This window comes from Haliotis rufescens, unplaced genomic scaffold, assembly GCF_023055435.1.
Source record: "Haliotis rufescens isolate VD_foot unplaced genomic scaffold, xgHalRufe1.0.p SCAF_2, whole genome shotgun sequence".
In the NCBI taxonomy this organism is placed as follows: domain Eukaryota; kingdom Metazoa; phylum Mollusca; class Gastropoda; order Lepetellida; family Haliotidae; genus Haliotis; species Haliotis rufescens.
The window spans coordinates 49,855,096-49,878,091 of record NW_025963890.1 but is presented as its reverse complement, the minus strand read 5'-3'; the positions used below and the strand labels follow the sequence as shown (position 1 = coordinate 49,878,091).

The 22,996-nt window shown below is 41.5% G+C and overlaps 1 protein-coding gene and 1 long non-coding RNA gene across 14 annotated transcripts in view; both read right to left on the bottom strand.

Annotated features, from left to right (window-relative positions):
* LOC124146304 (band 4.1-like protein 3) overlaps window positions 1-22,996 on the bottom strand; it is a 93,909-nt gene that overhangs the window by 56,501 nt on the left and 14,412 nt on the right. The gene's annotated exons all lie outside the window — the stretch shown is intronic.
* LOC124146306 lies at window positions 4,054-7,081 on the bottom strand. Of its 10 annotated transcripts, XR_007222290.1 has the most exons (8): window positions 6,285-7,081; window positions 5,958-6,107; window positions 5,441-5,848; window positions 5,264-5,304; window positions 4,910-5,154; window positions 4,529-4,800; window positions 4,380-4,487; window positions 4,110-4,323 (listed from the first exon to the last, which is right to left on the bottom strand). It is a non-coding gene; the product is annotated as an uncharacterized LOC124146306 (long non-coding RNA). The 10 variants fall into 10 exon arrangements; XR_007222297.1 differs by lacking the exons at window positions 4,110-4,323; window positions 4,380-4,487 and adding an exon at window positions 4,054-4,103; XR_007222292.1 differs by having other exon boundaries at window positions 4,448-4,800.

Sequence of the window (22,996 nt, the reverse complement as noted above, 5' to 3'; positions counted from 1 at the left end):
AGGGGAAAGGGTGGTGTGTGTGTGTGTGTGTGTGTGTGTGTGTGTGTGTGTGTGTGTGTGTGTGTGTGTGTGTGTGTGTGTGTGTGTGAGTGTCTGTGTCTGTATCTATGTGTGTCTCTGTCTGTGTCTTTGTGTGAGTGCGTACGTACATGCATGTGTCTGAGTGAGTGTGTCTATATCTGTGTGTCTGTCTGTGAGTGTGTGTGTGCATGTGTCTGTCTGTGAGTGTATGTGTGTGCATGTGCCTGCATATGTGCATTTGTGACTGTGTGTGTGCATGTGTGTGTGCATGTGTGTGTGTCCCTCTGTGTGTATATCTGTGTGAATGTATGTGTGTGACTGCATGCAATGTGCGTTTATCTGTGTGCATGCGTATATATGTGCATGTGTGTGTCTGTGTGTGTGTTTCTGTGTTTATGCATGTGTGTATGCGTGTAGAAAGTTCAATGAGAGGTACATGTAATTTTCAAACAGAGGACTGATAGTCGTCCAGATGATTCCCTCTTCTATGAGTCAGACAATGTGATTCAGTTAACTGACACTTGCACATTTTCCTGCATGTATGATCCATCACTGGAGCGCATCTTGAGACTACATGTCGGATCACATCGGATTCTCATGATTAGCTTAAAAGCTTTGGTTGAGAACCCCCCACATCCCAGAAATGTGCAGCACGCCTGGCCCCCAAATCAATCAGTGGAAATAATGAATGGGTTTGACCCTTGCCATCAGAAACAATTTGATGCTTGCTGTTCACTGCAGTGAAGAGCGAATATGATTCAGGGGTGGTCAGCTGAATGTGGTCAGAGAGCAGGCTGCCAAGTGTCGGTGTTGATGCATGGTCATCCTAGGAAATACACGTTCCTGCATTCACTGGAATAATGAAGTAACTAAGTCCTTCGGCCCATGGCTGATTAGACTTGCACAAGTCCCTAAGGCAATACTTATCAATTTAAATCATAATTTCTAGATTATGTAAATAATAAGAACAAGTTGTCCCTATCAGACTTGAGTACTTAGACTTGCACAAGTCTCTGAGGCAATACTTATCAATTTAAATAATAAATTCTAGATTATGTAAGTAATAAGAACATGTTGTCCCTATCAGACTTGAGTACTCAGACTTGCACAAGACTCTAAGGCAATACTTATCAATTAAAATCATAATTTCAAGATTATGTAAATAATAAGAACATGTTGTCCCTATAAGAGACTTTACTCTCCACATATGTAGACTTGCCTATTAGGAGGATAGAATTACTACACATCCATGGACTTTTCTTTCAGTACAGCCTTGGGGCAAGGCTAATGGCTGATATCTTATCCCTGTAGTGTCAGGAGGAAATAGAGAACCTCTGTGTCACCTAACAATTGTATTTAGTTTCATACCAGGTTTTCTTCACTAACATTTTGTCCCAGAATAAGGTTATTATTATTCTAGTATACATTTATATACCACAGGTACCCAGGTACTAGTATCTGCTCAAATGCAGTTATATTTGTTCCCCAACCAGTGGATCTGTTTGTATTCCAATTATCATTATTTTAAAATATTTCAAATATTTCAAAATATAAAATTATAAAATAAATAGTCAAATCCAAAAGGAGCCCAGAAGAATTCTTAATTTCAGGTAGCTGAGGCAATCTAGACTTGCCAGTCATTCTAGACTTGAGTTGGATTTATTTTTTAATTTATTCACAATTTTTTAATTTATTCACTCTGGGAGTCAGACTTCAATCTTAACACAGTTACATTGTTTTTTGTGCTTAAATTTGCAAAAGTGAATGATAAGTAATACAGAATAGGGCTGGGACGAGTCCAAATTGACTACCTGGATACCCACCCCCTTAGTACCTGACGATACCCGGGTACCTGCTGTCTATGGAGACGTCTTAAAATGTCTGATTGGGAACATTATTTGCATAGCCCTGGCAAAACATATTTAGATACATGTATTAAACAATCTGGTCATCCATACAGTGAAGTTGAATTAAGTTATATCTTATTCAACCATATGAAAAATGAGTAGGAATGGGTGCATAGGCAGAAAGAAATGCGAACATTAGTGACTTGTAGTGTTGCCATAAAGTTCTAGATCATTTTTGTCATTAAACAATATATCATGTGACTAACCACAGGTCTGGGTAGTTACCTGTCCCAGCCCTAATACAGAATAAATTTAAAACATTCTAACTGTGAACATCGTTTAGGAAGTGTTTAAAGGAAGGTAGTCTGACATGAGCCCTGATACTGAAGTAGTGGATCTCTACAACAACGAGAACAAATGGCTGCATTAGAAACTATTTCTGCAGAAGATGGTCATGTGCATGATCTGTTCTGGAAAGGTGTGTCACTTGTCAGGCCTCCCCCATAAATAAGGGCTAGTCAAGTACTCTAGTTTTAATCCTGAGTTCAGATCAATAATCTGACTTGTGTTCTATTAATAAAGTTTTTGAAAAATGCTATTCATCAATGATTTATTTCAGCCTGAAATATGGAGAGCAGTGAGCCAGCTGGCTTTACTGTCACTGCGATGACACTATTGTCAGGATGTGTGTTACCTGGCGGACTGTCACCGTGACGACACTATTGTGGGGATGTATGTCATCTCAGAATCCACGTCTCAGATGATGTACCTCGTCTGATGGGAATCACGACAAGCATACTAGGGCTGGGATGAGTCCAAATTTACTACCTGGGTACCCACACCCCTATTACCTGACCCTACCAGGGTACCCGCTGTAGGTGTCAAGAAATCGGTACAAATGTCCGATTGGGAAAAGTTTGACTGTAGCCCTGGCAAAATGTCTTTAGATACTTGTATAAACGATCTGGTCATGCATACACTGAAGTTGATTGAAGTTTTATTTCTGTTCAATTTTATAAAGTCAGAAAGAAATGCGAACAATTTTTGCCATTAAACAATATATCACATGACTAACCACGGGTCCGGGTTGTCCTGTGGGTATCCTGGTCATATTCAGGAACCACCCGACCCGAGTACCCGAGTTACCCGTCCCAACCCTAAAGCATACACATTGATATTATTTCCAAGGTCATGTGAATATAAATAAAAACATCATGTCCGCTTTACTGAGCTAATAATTTGTTTGTGTTGCTTCAGATAGTTTATTGTGTATACCTGGAGATGCGGCAGGTGGAGGAGCATATCCACCAGGGAGGGTTATATATAACTATGTTTGTCAGCTTATACACGAGCACGGACCGTGACACAAGGAAGCTGGCTTGCTGACTTGCACACACTGTAGTCAGCTTCCCTGCTTGTTGTGTACCTATTGTACATATTCATGTGTTCTGAGATAAAAGACTGTTGTTACAAGATGAGTCAGAACCTTGCTAGTGATATGAAGGATTTACTGCCTCAGTCAACTCCACACACCATATTGTGTATAGATGACCCTGCCCAAGAGCCCTATAGCCACCTGGCATTCATGTGCAGATGTGGACCATGTCAGAATCACTCCATCTGTCAACTGACACTCTTCTCCCCAACCTCGACAACTACCCCCATGTGACTATACATGCTCAGTGACCTAACTATCATCCCTAAGGGTGTGTATGCATCTCACCAACTGAACCCCACCCCTAACCGCCTCCACCCAAGAGCTTGTACGCACTTCACCAAGTACCCCCTTGTGACTATACCTGCTCAACTAACCGCCTCCTCCCAAGAGCGTGTACGCACCTCACCAACTACCCCCATGTGACTATACCTGCTGAACTTACCGCATCCTCCCAAGAGCATGAACGCACCTCACCAACTACCCCCATGTGACTATACCTGCTCAACTAACCGCCTCTTCATAAGAGCGTGAATGCACCTCACCAACTATCCCCATATGACTATACCTGCTCAACTAACCGCCTCCTCCCAAGAGCGTGTACGCACCTCACCAACTACCCCCATGTGACTATACCTGCTCAACTAACCGCATCCTCCCAAAAGCATCAACGCACCCCCATGTGACTATACCTGCTCAACTAACCGCCTCTTCATAAGAGCGTGAATGCACCTCACCAACTATCCCCATATGACTATACCTGCTCAACTAACCGCCTCCTCCCAAGAGCGTGAATGCACCTCACCAACTATCCCCATGTGACTATACCTGCTCAACTAACCGCCTCCTCCCAAGAGCGTGTAAGCACCTCACCAACTACCCCCATGTGACTATACCTGCTCAACTAACCGCATCCTCCCAAAAGCATCAACGCACCCCCTTGTGACTATACCTGCTTAACTAACCGCCTCTTCATAAGAGCGTGAATGCACCTCACCAACTACCCCCATGTGACTATACCTGCTCTTCATAAGAGCGTGAACACACCTCACCAACTACCCCCCAATTCACTATACCTGCTCAACTAACCGCATCCTCCCAAGAGCGTGAACGCACCTCACCAACTACCCCCATGTGACCATACCTGCTCAACTAACCACCTCCTCCCAAGAGCGTGTACACACCTCACCAACTACCCCCATGTGACTATACCTGCTCAACTAACCTCACCAACTACCCCCATGTGACAATACCTGCTCAACTAACCACCTCCTCCCAAGAGCGTGAACGCACCTCACCAACTACCCTCATGTGACTATACCTGCTCAACTAACCACCTCCTTCCAAGAGCGTGAACGCACCTCACCAACTACCCTCATGTGACCATACCTGCTCAACTAACCACCTCCTCCCAAGAGCGTGAACGCACCTCACCAAATACACCCATGTGACCATACCTGCTCAACTAACCACCTCCTCCCAAGATCGTGAACGCACCTCACCAACTACCCCCATGTGACAATACCTGCTCAACTAACCACCTCCTCCCAAGAGCGTGTACACACCTCACCAACTACCCCCATGAGACTATACCTGCTCAACTAACCTCACCAACTACCCCCATGTGACTATACCTGCTCAACTAACCTCACCAACTACCCCCATGTGACAATACCTGCTCAACTAACCACCTCCTCCCAAGAGCGTGAACACTCCTCACCAACTACCCCCTTGTGACTATACCTGCTCAACTAACCGCCTCCTCCCAAGAGCGTGAACGCAGCTCAACAACTACCCCCATGTGACTATACCTGCTCAACTAACCACCTCCTCCCAAGAGCGTGAACGCACCTCACCAACTACCCCCATGTGACCATACCTGCTCAACTAACCACCTCCTCCCAAGAGCGAGTACACACCTCACCAACTACCCCAATGTGACTATACCTGCTCAACTAACCTCACCAACTACCCCCATGTGACTATACCTGCTCAACTAACCTCACCAACTACCCTCATGTGACTATACCTGCTCAACTAACCACCTCCTCCCAAGAGCATGAACACACCTCACCAACTACGCCCTTGTGACTATACCTGCTCAACTAACCACCTCTTCATAAGAGCATGTACACACCTCACCAACTACCCCCATGTGACAATACCTGCTCAACTAACCACCTCCTCCCAAGAGCATGAACACACCTCACCAACTACCCCCTTGTGACTATACCTGCTCAACTAACCACCTCTTCATAAGAGCGTGAATGCACCTCACCAACTATCCCCATGTGACTATACCTGCTCAACTAACCGCCTCCTCTCAAGAGCGTGAACGCACCTCACCAACTACCCCCATGTGACTATACCTGCTCAACCAACCACCTCCTCCCAAGAGCATGAACGCACCTCACCAACTACCCCCATGTGACTATACCTGCTCAACTAACCACCTCCTCCCAAGAGCGTGAACGCACCTCACCAACTACCCCCATGTGACTATACCTGCTCAACTAACCACCTCCTCCCAAGAGCGTGTACGCACCTCACCAACTACTCCCATGTGACCATGCCTGCTCAAGTAACCACCTCCTCCCAAGAGTGTGAACCCACCTCACCAACTCCCCTTATGTGACTATACCTGCTCAACTAACCTCACCAACTACCCCCATGTGACAATACCTGCTCAACTAACCACCTCCTCCCAAGAGCGTGTACACACCTCACCAACTACCCCCATGTGACTATACCTGCTCAACTAACCTCACCAACTACCCCCATGTGACTATACCTGCTCAACTAACCTCACCAACTACCCCCATGTGACAATACCTTCTCAACTAACCACCTCCTCCCAAGAGTGTGTACGCACCTCACCAACTACCCCCATGTGACAATACCTGCTCAACTAACCACCTCCTCCCAAGAGTGTGAACGCACCTCACCAACTACCCACATGTGACAATACCTGCTCAAATGACCGCCTCCTCCCAAGAGCGTGAACGCAGCTCAACAACTACCCCCATGTGACTATACCTGCTCAACTAACCACCTCCTCCCAAGAGTGTGAACGCACCTCACCAACTACCCCCATGTGACAATACCTGCTCAACTAACCACCTCCTCCCAAGAGCGTGAACGCACCTCACCAACTACCCCCATGTGACCATACCTGCTCAACTAACCACCTCCTCCCAAGAGCATGAATGCACCTCACCAACTACCCCCATGTGACCATACCTGCTCAACTAACCACCTCCTCCCAAGAGCGTGAACGCACCTCACCAACTACCCCCATGTGACTATACCTGCTCAACTAACCACCCCCTCCCAAGAGCGTGAACGCACCTCCCCTGAGAACCACTAATGTTGCCACACAAATAGATCTATAAGAGTAAACTGGCAGGTCCCGTCAGTCACAATGGTCTGTGTCCCTGTCACTCACGTGGTATTACCGTCCTTCATGCATGCCTGCTTAACATGTCAAACATGAGGATAGCTTTGTCATCAATCCATATCGACTGAGCCTGTCATCAGCTTGCACAGACATTGCCAATGCCCTCAATGTTCCACAATGTCTAGACCACACAATACTATTGACTATAGCTTGTGGACACTGGACCATGGCAGAGGGCTGTATTGTGTCATTCATTCAGTAGTCGTAGTAATCATGTGGTGGCAGCAGGATAAGGGCAGTAGTGGCAGTAGTGGCAGTCTTATTATAGCAGTGGTGAAAGTAGTAGTAGAAGAGGTTGGTTGTTGGTTGGTTGGTTTGTTGATTAACACCGCACTCAGCAATATTCCAGCTATATGACGGCGGTCTGTAAATAATCGAGTCTGGACCAGACAATCCAGTGATTAATGTCATGAGCATCGATTCACGCATTTGGGATCGATGACATGCATCAACCAAGTCAGGGAACCTGACCACCTGATCCTGTTAGTTGCCTTTTACGACAATCAGAGTCACATTTTACGGCAAGCATGGGTTGCTGAAGACATATTCTACCCCGGAATCTTCACAGGTTAGTAGAAGAGGTAGTAGTAGCAGTAGTTGTATTGGTAGTGGTAGTGGTAGTTGTATTAATAGAGGTTGTAATTGTAGTAGCAGAAACAGCAGTGGTAGTAGTGGTATTGGTAGTAGTAGTGGTAGTGGTTGTGGTGGTAGTGGTAGTGGCGATGGTGGTGGTGGTATAGGTAGTGGTAGTGGTACTAGTATTGGTAGTGGTAGTAGTCTTAGTATTAGTAGAGGTAGTAATTGTAGTAGCAGAAGCAGCAGTGATAGTAGTGGAAGTAGTAGTAGTAGTGGTAGTAGTAGCAGTGGTAGTGGTAGTAGTAGTAGTGGTAGTAGTAGTTTTAGTAGTATTAGTGGTAGAAGTAGAGGTAGTAGTTGTAGTAGCAGCAGCAGTAGTAGTAGTAGTAGTAGTAGTAGAGGCAGTAATAGCAGCAGCAGTAGTGGTAGTTATGGAAGTAGTAGTAGTAGTAGTAGTAGTAGTAGTACATGTAGTATTAACAGGAGTGGCATCAGTTGTAGTAGTAGTGGTAGTGGCAGTACAAGCATTGGTGATTGTGGCTGTAGAGGTAGTTGTAGTGGTTGTGGTTGTATCAGTAATGGGAGTTGTAGCAGTAGCAACAGTAGCCGTAGCTGTTGACAACATCAAAGCAGTAGCTGTAGGGGACGATGTTAACGAGAACAATAATCAAAGAACTTCATGTTTGAATTTATAGTTATGAAGGCATGTAATTCGAAAGACAATTTACACATTACTCTCTGAAATCTGTGGTCAACATGAAAACATGTGATTATTTCAGGAAATGTTTGGTGGATAAAAAAGTCACCTTATTTGTTAGGAACATACTTTTTAGGACATGCCTAGTAACAACCAATTAACATGACAAGGCGTCATGAGTCTCAAGCCACACGGTCACTTTGTCCACTCAAATGTCATTACCATAACAAACCAAGTCTGACCAATCCTGTGTTAATCTCCCAGTTGTACAGTTCCCCTCTGCAGGGTTAACGGTCAATACTCAGGTAAAGTTAATCCAACAGGTGTCAGTAACAAGCATAAAAACTTAATACAGTCGTGTTCCCTTTCCCTGGACTATTGAGATACTGGTAATCATGGCATGTGAACAACCTGCCCAAACACCCCATTATAGGATCTACCTGGTCGCACACTGGGGCTAACGAGGTTTTACCAGGTGAAGTTTACCTGTGTGTTGTGGGGCAGTCTGATTACCGGCCAGATGTGAAGGGAAAATTGTTGCTGACACAGCAGCTTTAATAGACGGATTGAGAGAGGTGACACCCATGGGAGGAGGCATACAAGATTTATATTGTTTCTGTAAACTTCAAACCACTTAAGGTTATAGCAAAATAATGATACCGTATTCGACGTAATAAGCGCCCCGCTCTAATAAGTGCCCACAGCGTTTTTTGCTAATATATTGGCTGGTGAACAATCCCAATTGGCACCCCTTCCGATTGATCAATGTACACAAGACTTATTTATTCGTGTATATGCACCCTTAATTACGGGCAATTAAATTCTAGAAAAATATATCTGTCGAGTATAATACGCAGACTTTTCTTTTGTATCATTTCAGGCTGTCAGCATAAAACACAAAATTTACGATCTTTTAACTCTGTTTTTTTTCCCACCAAAATTATATACTAATAAGAGCCCCCTATTTCTTATTTTAAGAGCGCCCTGGGCACTTATTACGTCGAATACGGTACATTGAAAAGTGTCTGAGAATGTTGGTTAACGAGTCTGCAGGTGGCTTGAGGCTTGGGGTTGTCTCAACCTAGATATAACACAAGACAAGGAAACCACTTGAAGATGGGCAACATTTGCTCTAGACTAATAGTGTTAATAGCCATACAAAGCACACATTGTGACCACCCAATCCTCATTTGTAAGCTCTAACAATCTGGACAGGATACTCGGGTACATTTGCTTGTGATGTTTGTTTGTTTGTTTGTTGCTTGACGCTGCACTTAGCAATGTTCCAGCTATATGACGGCGGTCTGTAAATAATCGAGTCTGGACCAGACGATCCAGTGATTGATGTCATGAGCATGATCCACGCTATTGGGATATAATGTCATGCATCAACCAAGTCTGCAAGCCTGACCACCTAATCCTGTTAGTTACCTAGCATAGTTGCCTGTTACGGCAAGCATGCGTAGCTGAAGACTTATTCTACCCTGAATCTTAACCGGTATATTGCTGGTGAATGTTGAGTATTTGTGGTGAAATTGGACTTGACCTTGATATAGGCTATGCTTCAATAAATGATATAATGTAAATTGTCCACCTTGCTCTAAGATATAATGATTGTCCACCTTGCTCTAAAATATGATACATATTGTCCTCCTTGCGCCATGACATAATGCATATTCACAGTCCACCTTTCTCTAAGAAATGATGCATACTTTCCACCTAGCTCTATGACATAATGCATACCATCCACCTTTCTCTATGAAATGATGCATACTTTCCACCTTGCTCTATGACATAATGCATACCATCCACCTTTCTCTATGAAATGATGCATACTTTCCACCTAGCACTTTGACATAATGCATACCATCCACCTTTCTCTATGAAATGATGCATACTTTCCACCTAGCTCTATGAATTAATGCATACCATCCACCTTTCTCTATGAAATGATGCATACTTTCCACCTAGCACTTTGACATAATGCATACCATCCACCTTTCTCTATGAAATGATGCATAATTTCCACCTAGCACTTTGACATGGTGCATATCATCCACCTTTCTCTATGAAATGATGCATACTTTCCACCTAGCACTTTGACATAATGCATACCATCCACCTTTCTCTATGAAATGATGCATACTTTCCACCTTGCTCTATGAATTAATGCATACCATCCACCTTTCTCTATGAAATGATGCATAATTTCCACCTAGCTCTATGATTTAATGCATACCATCCACCTTTCTCTATGAAATGATGCATACTTTCCAACTTGCTCTATGAATTAATGCATACCATCCACCTTTCTCTATGAAATGATGCATACTTTCCACCTAGCTCTATGAATTAATGCATACCATCCACCTTTCTCTATGAAATGATGCATACTTTCCACCTAGCACTTTGACATAATGCATACCATCCACCTTTCTCTATGAAATGATGCATACTTTCCACCTTGCTCTATGACATAATGCATACCATCCACCTTTCTCTATGAAATGATGCATACTTTCCACCTAGCACTTTGACATAATGCATACCATCCACCTTTCTCTATGAAATGATGCATACTTTCCACCTAGCACTATGACATAGTGCATACCATCCACCTGGTGCGATGATGACAGTAATTACATTCATCCTGTTTACATACCAGTCACTCCTCCAATGTATGACCCATATATCAGGCATATGCAGCCTCAGCGCTTAATGAGTGTTGATGAGGACAGCTTGACATCACCGAGTGTTTGTGGGAGACTGGAGATGGTTACTCTGACAGATGATTGGGAGTCCTGGGGAGGAGTTTAGTCCAACTGTCAGTCGGGAATTGATCGAACAAACACCAGCATCCTAATGTTTAGATTGTGGATGCTCTGTGATTATTTGTGTAAACAAGCCTGTTCTATCAGGCTAATGATAAGTCTCTCCCCTTGTCCGGTATTTGATGGACACAGGTGTATACACACTTCAACCAGATGAGCAAATTGCTTCGTAGTTATTGATACATAGACTAACATATCGTCCCAATAAAGTTACAGTGGTAGAAATTGGCACTAGTCCTTTAGTCCTTGCCAAGCTGCCCAATAGTTAAGGTATCATAAGGACCAGTAGGTGTTTGCCAATATTAAGGGTTTTGCTATGTGATATCATTATAAGGACTTTGATATAAATTGACTAAAACAGTTAGTTTCTATCGATGAATTTTTATAATAATAGAGTTGATTGTCCATAAAAGTCCAGTTTCGACCTTGCCGAACTAGGCTGCTATTATGGAGTTACATTTTGGCTGGACTAACGAGTCCAGAAATAGTCCAGTCAAAATCGCGCAACGAAACGGAAATCCTGTTCGAAAACTGTCGTGTAGATTTCGGTCGATTGCAGGATTTGTAAAGCATGTGCTCCGCCAACTCGTTGTCAACACATATTTTTCATATCTTTTCACGTTTTTAATCAAGGTGCTCACATGATTTGATGCACTTCGCAATGTAAGACCCGTTTCATGACAATATAGATCTTGATTATCGATCAGATCGTCATACTGGGTGCCACCATGTTTGAAGCAAATGCAAGTGATTCGAGAGGTGGAATCTGATTGGTCCATAGGAGAGGCATAGAAGGGACATAACTCATAACAGCCACTGGTGGCGCTACGATCGAGCCCATATATACCAACCTAGTTCGGCTAGTGGAAACTGGACTTTTAAAGTCAGTTAACTCCCTTGCCTCGGGAAGGTGACAGGAAACAAGCTGATGAAGGACAATATGCTTCTACAGTAATACAATCCCAGTCAAGTGATTGCTGTAATCTGGATTGATTATCAAAATCTGAAAATTTTATGAACGAAATAAACCCAATAACTGCACCATGCAGCTTAGTGACACTAACGGAAGCATCAACATTCTTTGTCATCAGGAAGATATGTTTAGTAATCTGTTATTATTTCAAATGGATCTATTGTCTACACATCTTATGACCTTGTTTGGCCTCTCCAACTCATTATAGCTGCATTCTACAAGCATTGATTCATGTTCAATAATGAATCTGTAACCACAGGACAGAATACTATAGGAGGAACCATTATTTATATGCATAATTAGCCATTACAGAACATGGTTGCCAAGCAACAAATAGAAATGTTTGGCCACAAGAGTCAATCCTGGTCTCATGTTAAGAGTTGAAATCCTTTAAAATCCATTTTCAGAAAATATATATGTTAAAACCTGTTAAAGGTGGAAAATTGAAGGCCTTCAATGTTTGCTTAATATCAATGCACAGGCATAAAACTGACTTTCTTTGATTTAATGATCAATGCAGTTCACGACTGTTTGATCTCCAAGTTCCCAGTTCTGTAGTATGATCAATAGGTTATTTTGATATTTCTATGAAATGAACTCAGTATGTGTGTTACATCATGCAACTTGGTAACATGCCCAAAACATACATTAACAGAGAGTTGTATCTACATCAGCTCCAGTCCAATATACCATCAAAGTAAATCTCGGAGTCACAGTGTAAAGCTTGTCTATTTCAGTTCCCCTGTTTTTACAGTGATGGAAGATGTGCCTGAAGTGAGTCTAGCAGGGAAGAAAGAATCATGCCTTGAAGCTAGATGTATAGACTTGCACAAGTCTCTAAGGCAATAATTATAAATTTAAATCATAAGTTTTAGATTATGTAAATAATAACAAGTTGTCCCTATAAGACACTGGAGTCCTTACTAGACTTGCCTGTTAGGCATAATAGAATTACTACACATCCATGGACTTTTCTTTCAGTACAGCCTTGGAGCAAGGCTACTAGATGTAAGAAACAAGCTTTTAAAGAAATACTGAGATATGTTATTTTGTTTTGGAAGTCAGAGGAAAACAAGTTATAGAAATGTGTAGTAATGTTAAACTTGAAATTAAATTGAAAATCCACCAATTCCAATGTAATATAGGTCATTATTTTTCCTTACACATATATGTTGATTCTGATTGGCTAAGACTCATTCTATTATTTTCAATGTAATATTTCTTATGTACCCTGCCAGAATTACCGACCTGTTGGCATTATATATAGGCTTTAAATGCCTACCTGTGGTATTCTTTCCGATTTGGACCAAAGCATGCATGCATTATATAGACATATCTGTAATATAATTTGGTGTGGAGTAAGATAAATATGTCGTTCGCCGGTCCCTTGAGTGACATGGGTCGATGTACCCTATTTTAGTTTATGTTTAATTGATGTGGAATATAAACTAACATTGAGGGTAAATCTACCCCTGTCCCCCTCCCCCAGGGCACATATCCCAGCAGTCACAGTCAGTCCCCTTCTGGCCCCTCTCTACTGTTGAGTGGTATACATAAGAGATTCTGGCCCCTCTCTACTGTTGAGTGGTATATGTAAGAGATTCTGGCCCCTCTCTACTGTTGAGTGGTATATGTAAGAGATTCTGGCCCCTCTCTACTGTTGAGTGGTATACATAAGAGATTCTGGCCCCTCTCTACTGTTGAGTGGTATATGTAAGAGATTCTGGCCCCTCTCTACTGTTGAGTGGTATACATAAGAGATTCTGGCCCCTCTCTACTGTTGAGTGGTATACGTAAGAGATTCTGGCCCCTCTCTATTGTTGAGTGGTATATGTAAGAGATTCTGGCCCCTCTCTACTGTTGAGTGGTATACATAAGAGATTCTGGCCCCTCTCTACTGTTGAGTGGTATACGTAAGAGATTCTGGCCCCTCTCTATTGTTGAGTGGTATATGTAAGAGATTCTGGCCCCTCTCTACTGTTGAGTGGTATACATAAGAGATTCTGGCCCCTCTCTACTGTTGAGTGGTATACGTAAGAGATTCTGGCCCCTTTCTACTGTTGAGTGGTATATGTAAGATATATATATATATGAATGTATGTGTATGTATGTACATATCTTATAGTTATGTGTATGTATGTACATATCTTATAGTTATGTGTATGTATGTACATATCTTATAGTTATGTGCATGTATGTACACATCTTAAAGTTGGTTTCTTTTTCTTCTTATGTAAATAGGGGCGGTCGGGTAGCCTAGTGGATAAAGCTTTCCCTTGTCACGTCGAAGACCCGGGTTCGAATCCCAACATAGGTGCAAGGTGTGAAGCCCATTTCTGGTGTCCCCGCCATAATATTGCTGGAATATTGCTAAAAGTGGCGTAAAACAACACTCACTCACTCTTAAGTAAATACTCTCTAAATGTTACGTGTATGTTTATGTCAATTAATTATGTGTATGTCTACAAAACTGCCTTTGTTCCGTAATGGAATGTTTCTTGCAATAAATATATTTTGTCTTTTCTGCTACTTATCTCTTGATAGGGACGCTGTGATATTTCATCCTTACAAAACTTATAACAGCAGCTTCAGGGATGTTATATAAATTACTTATTAATTGTAATGATCATGCTGAAACTGAGTCACTTCCAAGTCTATATTGAATGCTATTTGTATAACAACTTCTTCATACGATCAGTCCATCTTCCCAAGGCAGGAGAGTTAACTGACTATAAAAGTCCAGTTTCCACCCTTGCCGAACTAGGCTGGTATTATGGAGTTACATTTTGGCTCGACTAACGACTCTATGCATAGTCCAATCAAAATCGCGCACCGAAATCGAAATCCGGTTTGTAAACTGTCATGCAGTTTTCGATCAATTGCAGGATTTGCAAAGCATGTGCACCGTCAACTCGTCAGCATATATTTTCCAAATCTTGTCATGTTTTTAATCAAGGTGCTCACATGATTTGATGCATTTCGCGATGTAAAACCCGTTTTATCACAATAAAGATCTTGATTATCGATCAGATCGTCCTGACTGGGCGCCACCATTTTGTGTGAAGCAAACGCAAGTGATACGAGAGGTGGAATCTGGTTGGTCCATAGGAGAGGCATAGAAGGGACATAATTGGTAATAGCCACTGATGGCTCTACGATCGAACCCAGTTATTCAAGACTAGTTCGGCAAGGTTGGAAACTGGTCTTTTAAAGCCAGTTAACTCTCTTGCCTTGGGAAGATGACGATCAGTCATATTCAGTCCCTTGGACACTAATAATATCCCTTTCAAAAGTTGAGCAGAACATATTATGGCTAATGTCTTTCTGCTCAAAAGTGGTTGTTGGAAAATAGTGTAGAAATGATAGCTGTGTTAGCACATGCATAGAATGGGAATGACAGAAAAGATTGTTTTGCCCAATACTTTGTTCCCATCTTTGATGAGCATGAAACTGCTGCAGTTACTGAAAACCTTAACAACATTAATGGTAGTTAGTTTTCATGCAAGGTTGTTTTTTGTGAATACAGGATATTGTTATATATCTTTAAAGCCTTTCTGGATAGTAGTATTTACTGCACAGTTATGTTGTCAATGCAGTAGTGTACCCACTTGTGACATTGTTGTTAGTTGTTAGGATGCTAGTAGTTCTCACACTGTGTTACCATCCACAAGTAACAACCATTGACAGCTGACAACATGGTCTACTTAGATTACTGTGGGAAATCTCACCACAGTGAAATCAAAACTTTCAAACAAGTATTTGTTCCCAAATGATCCATTCCCATGGATACTCGAGCACTTTCTACACTGTGGTAAATTGCAATGACCTAGATGGCATTACCCTTGTTATTATAAAATATTAAAGGTGGACTTGGCTCTAGATATTTGGCATTCCCAGTACATGTGGATGCATGAAAATCACCATGTATTGAAGTACAATAATCTTGAACGCAACGTTAAACCCCATGTCAACTCACATCACCTCAAACATCAAGTCATGACAGCTCTTAAAGTGCAAGCCTTCATTCCAACAACATTTGTTCTGAGTTAACCACCAACTATACAAGCACACATACCTGTAGGCCAACTTTCATAGATCTGACTGTTTCATGTTTTGAAAACTTATAAAATGAATCAAATTGAACCTCAAATCAATTCTGACAATATTTGTTCTTTTTGTTCCAGCTCTTTCTTCTTGACCAAAAACATCATTGAAGCAAAAAATTAATCTTATCAGGCCATAGATTCGAGAAACAGTTCCTTTTTATATGTTTATTTTTGTGCCGTTAGTTAAATAGAGCAAGTATGGTAACAGCGTCTAATTGCTTGATGTTTCTGGAGCTTCAAAGGTTGTATATATAGCATGGGAAGATCAATACATTTTAACCCACCCCACATCCAGCCAGACATGCGAACACTAGTCTTCTTTGCACACGGTTTATTCCGTCATGCCTCGTCAGGTTATCAATATTTGATCAGTTGCCTTGCAATTAGGTACATCTTATATGACGGGTCTAGTACATAAAGATTGATCATAGTTTGACCTGTAAAATCATGTTTGAAAAAGAAGTTTGACCTGCAACATTATGTTTGAAAAGTATCTGAAATACCAAAGTCCAGATGATTTGCCTTCTGATTCTTGCGAGGTAAAAACATCTTCCTGAGGCAAGGAAGTTAACTGACTGTTAAAGTCCAGTTTCCACCCTTGCTGAACTAGGCTGGAATTTCAGGGCTCGATCGAAGCGCCACCAGTAGCTGTTATGAGTTAAGTCCATTCTATTGACCAATCAGATTCTACCTCTCATATTACTTGTATTTGCTGCAAACAAAATGGTGGCATCCAGTCAAGACGATCAAAATGTATATTGCGATAAAATGGGTTTTACCTCGAAGAGCAACTTGATTAAAAACAGGAAAAGATTTGGAAAATATCTCTTGACACCAAGTTGGCAGTACACATGCTTTGCAAATCCTCTAATCAACCGAAATCTGCACAGCAGTTTACGAACTGGATGTCAATTTCGTTAGCAATTTTGATTGGACTATGCATAGACTTGTTAGTACAGCCAAAATCTAACTCCACAATTCCAGCCTTGTTCGGACAGAGAGGAAACTGGACTTTTATAGTCAGTTTACTCCCTTGCCTCAGGAAGATGGGTAAAAATGCCAGTATCTATAAAATAAAATGAGTCTGTATTTATAATATATTTTAATAATGTGAACCTTTTTATCATTCTGGCCTTGGACAAAAGTAAGTGAGTGAGTTGGGTTTGACGCCGCTTTTAACAGTATTCCAGTTATATCACGGCGTGTCGCTTAATGTTGGAGGAAAGCCCGAAGTGATGCAGGTCTCAGACGTTTACCACTTCGGTGAAACCCACGAGCACGGATATGGTGCTGACAAACCTAGAAACATAATCGGGGTGAACCGGGATTCGAACCCACAATCATAGGTTTCTGGCGTGCCCAAGGGACGCAACTCTGCACAGCGAATCGCCACCCGTACCCCCTTGGACGAAAAAGAATTTGTTGTTGAAATAATAAGAAACACATTGAAATATACATCAATAATAAAAACAATTTTGAAAATTCCAAAAAGACAAGAAATCCTTAGATATAATCCTCATGTGACAGTGGACTGTACAAGCCTGGAAGCCAGTGCTGCATGACATATGAATGGTCGGACAACTCAGTGACGCACCTTTCAACAATAAAGACTTGAAAAGGTTCAGTCTGGACAGACTGTTCATAATTTTTTTGTGAGATAACTCTTGTTGTTTTCAGCCTAAAAATGTTTTATTGTAAGGTAGGCACATACACCATGTGCCCCATGAAGATCTGGGGTAGAATAGGTCTTCAGCAACCCATGCTTGCCGTAAAAGGCGACTATGCTTGTCGTAAGAGGCAACGAACGGGATTGGGTGGTCAGGCTCGCTGACTTGGTAGGCGCATACATGTACCTGGAGAAGCTATATCCACCTGGGCTAATTATAAGTCCTAATCAATAACCAATCAGGTAATGCTGATCAATAATTATAGACAAATTACTTTGTCAGAAAATCAATACAAGCTGACAAGCTGATAATGTCATTTTGTAATTAGAAAAGTGATGCTTATACAAGTGGAGGGTAGTAATTTGAACAATTGTCACAAAGGTGTCAATTCTGTTGATTGAACAGTGAAGAATGATTAGAACAGGTAAAGACTGTCTGCTTGATGAAGGCAACGCAGGGTGGAGGGCTTAACCCTCTCCCTACCATGTTCAGGGCTGGCCGTATAGATACAGATCAATAGGGATTGCAGGAGCAAGCTGGTGGACTTTGTTAAAGGTAATTAGCCAGACTTGTGATGGATGTGGTTAAGTGATGGATGGCAACAATCCATGCAGAGAGCTGTGTCTTATTGTGGTGCACTGTTGTGTACAGTCTGATATGAAAGTCTTGTGTCATACAAGGCAGGAAATGTAGCTATTGATGTTTAGCATTGTTTCCTGTTTGTAGGGAAGTAGCATTTACAGGTTTTTCATTCATGAATATACATTTATGTATTTATGGCTCTCTTCAGAAAGAATTCTGATTGTAGTTTCATGTGAATCAGGTATTATTCTTTAACTGCAGTCATCTCTAAGTCATCTGTCGTGTAGTTTGTTTGTCATTTTCTTGTATATGCTGATGATCCTAGCTGTAATATGTTGTCAGGGAAGTAGTAGTGTTTACTGGTTTCTCCACTGCATGTGGGAGCAGGTTTAGATCCAAACTCAACCAGGACAGACAAATGAAAATAATATAAGTTATATCATATTGTGTCGACATAATGTCCTGATCCATAGTCAAGCAATCGTGCTCAAAGGCACATATAGTCAAGTCCCGTTAATCCGACATGGTTGGTTGCATATGATTTGTCGGATTAACGACTATATAGGATAAATGAAATTAAGCAGTGTCAACATTCGTGATTAAAAATCGGACAACTACACGATAGATAACGATACAAACATGTAATACCGGTAAAAAAATAAAAATGAAATATTCATATTGTTATGTTACATTGTTAGCCTAGTGGAATATGTTTTCTAATCATGCAACTGACCTGTGTCGGAGTCAGAGTGCGAGACTGTCGGATTAACAGGTCTAAATAGCACTGATTTAATTGGTTCCCATCATTAGTGTCGGATAAAGGCGACTGTCGGATTAACGAGTGTCGGATTAATTAGACCTGACTGTATAATACAAAATGTTCCTTGTAAAATTCTTCATCAGTGACCAGACCAGCCAATCACGAATGACAATATATGTACATGATCCTGACTGACAATACATGAACCTGACTGACAATACATGATCCTGACTGACAATACAATGTCATGATCCTGACTGACAATACATGAACCTGACTGACAATACATGATCCTGACTGACAATACATGATCCTGACTGACAATACATGATCCTGACAATACATGAACCTGATAATACATGAACCTGACTGACAATACATGATCCTGACTGACAATACATGATCCTGACAATACATGAACCTGACTGACAATACATGATCCTGACTGACAATACAAGAACCTGACTGACAATACATGATCCTGACTGACAATACATGATCCTGACTGACAATACATGATCCTGACAATACATGATCCTAACTGATATTACATGAACCTGACTGACAATACATGATCCTGACAATACATGAACCTGACTGACAATACATGAACCTGACTGACAATACATGAACCTGACTGACAAAACATGATCCTGACTGACAATACATGATCCTGACAATACATGAACCTGACTGACAATACATGAACCTGACTGACAATACATGATCCTGACTGACAATACATGATCCTGACTGACAATACATGAACCTGACTGACAATACATGATCCTGACTGACAATACATGATCCTGACAATACATGAACCTGACAATACATGAACCTGACTGACAATACATGATCCTGACTGACAATACATGATCCTGACAATACATGATCCTGACTGACAATACATGATCCTGACTGACAAAACATGATCCTGACTGACAATACAAGAACCTGACTGACAATACATGATCCTGACTGACAATACATGATCCTGACAATACATGATCCTGACTGACAATACATGAACCTGACTGACAATACATGATCCTGACTGACAATACATGATCCTGACTGACAATACATGATCCTGACTGACAATACATGATCCTGACTGACAATACATGATCCTGACTGACAATACATGAACCTGACTGACAATACATGATCCTGACAATACATGATCCTGACAATACATGAACCTGACTGACAATACATGATCCTGACTGACAATACATGATCCTGACAATACATGATCCTGACTGACAATACATGATCCTGACTGACAAAACATGATCCTGACTGACAATACATGAACCTGACTGACAATACATGATCCTGACTGACAATACATGATCCTGACAATACATGATCCTGACTGACAATACATGAACCTGACTGACAATACATGATCCTGACTGACAATACATGATCCTGACTGACAATACATGATCCTGACTGACAATACATGATCCTGACTGACAATACATGATCCTGACTGACAATACATGAACCTGACTGACAATACATGATCCTGACTGACAATACATGATCCTGACTGACAATACATGAACCTGACAATACATGAACCTGACTGACAATACATGATCCTGACTGACAATACATGATCCTGACAATACATGAACCTGACTGACAATACATGATCCTGACTGACAATACATGATCCTGACTGACAATACATGATCCTGACTGACAATACATGATCCTGACTGACAATACATGATCCTGACAATACATGATCCTGACTGACAATACATGATCCTAACTGATATTACATGAACCTGACTGACAATACATGATCCTGACAATACATGAACCTGACTGACAATACATGATCCTGACTGACAATACATGATCCTGACTGACAATACATGATCCTGACAATACATGATCCTGACTGACAATACATGATCCTAACTGATATTACATGAACCTGACTGACAATACATGATCCTGACAATACATGAACCTGACTGACAATACATGATCCTGACTGACAATACATGATCCTGACTGACAATACACGATCCTGACAATACATGATCCTGATAATACATGAACCTTACAATGCATGATCCTGACTGACAATACATGAACCTGACTGACAATACATGATCCTGACTGACAATACATGATCCTGACAATACATGAACCTGACAATACATGAACCTGACTGACAATACATGATCCTGACTGACAATACATGATCCTGACTGACAATACATGATCCTGACTGGCAATACATGATTCTGACAATACATGAACCTGACTGACAATACATGATCCTGACAATACATGATCCTGACAATACATGAACCTGACTGACAATACATGATCCTGACTGACAATACATGATCATGACTGACAATACATGATCCTGACTGACAATACATGATCCTGACTGACAATACATGATCCTGACAATACATGATCCTGACAATACATGAACCTGACTGACAATACATGATCCTGACTGACAATACATGATCATGACTGACAATACATGATCCTGACAATACATGATCCTGACAATACATGAACCTTACAATGCATGAACCTGACTGACAATACATGATCCTGACTGACAAAACATGATCCTGACTGACAATACATGATCCTGACTGACATTACATGATCCTGACAATACATGATCCTGACAATACATGAACCTTACAATGCATGAACCTGACTGACAATACATGATCCTGACTGACAAAACATGATCCTGACTGACAATACATGATCCTGACTGACAATACATGATCCTGACTGACAATACATGATCCTGACTGACAATACATCCCGAAATGCGTCAAATCACGTGAGTACTTTGATTAAAAACATGAAAAGATTTGGAAAATATCTGTTTGACATCAAGTTGGCAATGCATAGACTCACTGGTCCAGCCAAAATGTAACTCCATAATGCCAGCCTAGTTCGGTAAGGGTTGAAAATGAAACTTTCTTTAAAGGTCCCTTGCATCAAGAAGATGAATATATGGATGTAGAGGAAGCCTGCATTATCCTAGCCGCTGTACAACATGTGAATGGAGGACTTTTAGATTTTTATAACATAGACTATCATTACAGTATCACTCTTTCAGTGTGACCACATCAGTTAGATAATGTTTGGCAGACATTTTTCTGAAATGAATTTTGTCTAGGTTTCACTACTGTGAGTAGCAATCGTTTGCTGCACTGATGCATTAAGCCACTATGAGCAGTTCATTACCAAATAGCATGTTACGAGATGCCAGAGGATATCTATTGTAGCCACTGGGATTATTTCACTGGAATGTGCTGGATCAGCAATTTGGTATTCCATATCAAACAAATTTCAGCTAATCACACACCAGGGACTGGAATCAAGAGACCCAAGCTCTTCATTCAACAAATATCATTTGTGTTGAATATTCATGTATATGCCCTACATGGCGGTGAATAGCAAAGACTTGATGAACACAGTGCTACAAACACAGAGACCCTCCATTAGGGACTGTTCTTGTGTGATCCATGATCATCAAAGAACTTACATCATGAATGTGCTGATTGCTTTGTAGCATTAGCTTGATAGGGGGTCATTCATTATTGTTACGGTTTGGTCAGTGTAAATATCTGGGTTGAATGTGAAGGTATCTTTACTAACTGTATGTCATTTACGAGAAAGATATCTGTGAGTGAGTGAGTGGGTGAGTATTGGGTGAGTGAGTGAGAGTGAGTGAGTGAGTGAGTGAGTGAGTGAGTGAGTGAGTGTGGGTGGGTGGGTGGGCGGGCAGGTGGAGGGGAAGGTGGGAGGGTGAATGAGGGAGTGGGTTGGTTGAGTGAGTGAGTGGTGGGTGAGTGAGTGAGTGAGTGAGTGAGTGAGTGAGTGAGTGAGTGAGTGGGGGGTGGGTTGGTGGGTGGGTGAGTGAGGGTGAGTGAGTGAGTGAGTGAGTGAGTGAGTTGGTGGGTGGGCGGGCAGGTGGAGGGGAGGGTAGGGTGGGAGGGTGAATTAGGGAGTGGGTGGGTCGGTTGAGTGAGT